Source organism: Peromyscus eremicus, chromosome 13 (genome assembly GCF_949786415.1).
Source record: "Peromyscus eremicus chromosome 13, PerEre_H2_v1, whole genome shotgun sequence".
NCBI lineage: Eukaryota > Metazoa > Chordata > Mammalia > Rodentia > Cricetidae > Peromyscus > Peromyscus eremicus.
Window position 1 is genome coordinate 32,495,421 of NC_081429.1, and position 2,054 is coordinate 32,497,474.

General features: G+C 47.9%; 1 pseudogene; it reads right to left on the reverse strand.

The window, feature by feature from the left end:
• Positions 1-313: 313 nt before the first annotated feature.
• LOC131923141 (glyceraldehyde-3-phosphate dehydrogenase-like) lies at positions 314-1,327 on the reverse strand (annotated as a pseudogene).
• Positions 1,328-2,054: the final 727 nt, after the last annotated feature.

Genomic DNA, 2,054 nt, shown 5'->3' on the forward strand with positions numbered 1-2,054 from the left:
ATATGTCATAGACACTGCCTACACAGTATATATTCTCCAATTATACATATTGTGCATTAACTTGCTTATTGGAAACTGAGTTAATTACATGACTCTTTTCTTTTTTTGAGGGGAGGTGCAGTGAACTTTATTGATGGTGTTCTAGAGAGTAGGGCTCCCTAAGCCCCTCCTCTTACTCTGGGGGTCTGGGATGGAAACTGTGAGGGAGATGCTCAGTGTCGGGGGCTGAGTTGGGGCAGGGACTGCTCAGCAGCCGAGGGCCTCTTTCTTGCTCCCATGTCCTTGCTGAAGTGGGTGATCCAGGGCCAACTTCTTACTCCTTGGAGGCCATGTAGGCCATGAGGTCCACCACCCTATTGCTATAGCCGTATTCATTGTTATACCAGGAACTGAGCTTTACAACATTGTCATTGAGAGCAATGCCAGCCCCAGCATCAAAGGTGGAAGAGTGGGCATCACCGTTAAAGTCCCAGGAGAAAACCTGGTCCTCAGTGTAGACCAGTATGCTCTTTAGTGGATCCCCACATGCCTGCTTCACCACCTTCTTGATGTCATCATACTTGGCAGATTTTTTCAGATGGCATGTCAGATCCACAACAGACACATTGAGGGTAGGAACATGGAAGGCCATGCCTGTGAGCTTCCTGTTCAGCTCTGGGATGACCTTGCCCACAGCCTTGGCAGCACCAGTGGATGCAGGGATGATGTTTTGGGCAGCCCCATGGCTGTCATGCCACAGCTTCCCAAAGGGTCTATCTACAGTCTTCTGGGTGGCAGTGATGGCATGGCTTGTGGTCATGAGTCCTTCCACAATGCCAAGGTTGTCATGGATGACGTTGGTCAAAGGGGACTAAGCAGCTGGTAGTGCAGGAAGCATTGCTGGCAATCTTTAGTGGATTACCATATTTCTCATGGTCCACACCCTTCACAGATGTGGAGGCATCCGCAGAAGAGGTAGAGATGATGACCCTTTTGGCCCCACTCTTTAAGTGAACCCCAGCCTTCTCCATGGTGGTGAAGACACAGGTAGACTCTACAGTGTACTCAGCACCAGCATCACGCCATTTGATGTTGGTGGGATCTTGCTCCTGGAAGATGGTGATGGCCTTCCTGTTGATGAAGAGCTTCCCGTTCTCAGCCTTGACTGTGCCGCTGAACTTGCCATGGGTAGAGTCATACTGTAATCATACTGGAGCCTGTAGCCCACGTAGTTGAGGTCAATGAAATGGTCACTAATGGCAACAATGTTCACTTTCCCAGACATGAAGGCAGCCCTGGTAACCAGACATCCAATATGGCCAAATCTGTTCACTCTGACGTTCACCATCGTGTCTCAGGAATAAGGCTGCCACTGCACGAAAAGATGCAGCAGTCTCTAGAACAGGGAGGGGCCAAGAGCCACATGACTCTTTTCATACAAGTCCTGAGCAGAAACATAAATATAACACCCTCATCTGACCTAGTAGATTTTTGCTTTTACCATAATGTTTCAACAGTCTGCCAAGATGTTGGACAGTGAGAACGAGCTGACAGGCATAGGCAGTTAGACTCCAGGATGGAGTAACACACACGTGGGTGGGGTGTGATGTCATACTTCTGCATCTCTCTTAGTCTCAGCTAGGCTTGATGTTTCATGACTCTCTGATGGAGGCATTGTAGGTGTTAGGATTGGCATTTGGGGCGATACTTTAACTTGGAATATACATTCTTCGCCTGACCTCCCCCAGACATCAGTCAGCAAACATCTTTGCCCTTTTTGCAGTACTACATATTCTCAGCTATTGACTCATCAGACTTGCTTACTTCTGATTCATTTTCTTCATAAGTACTTCAGTGTGTTGCTCTTTAGCATAGGAAATGAGGCTCCAAGTACCATTCAAGGATGTAGAAGATAAATTAATTGGAATTAGGGCAATGTTGTCCCTCTCTCGGCCAGAAGCCCCCTTCATCAGAAATCAAGCTCTCTCAGTATGTGTCCTCCAAAGGTTAACACTGGGAGGGGAAACTCACCCCACCCTTCAGAGGAGTCCATGTCTCTACCAGTGAAAATCAGA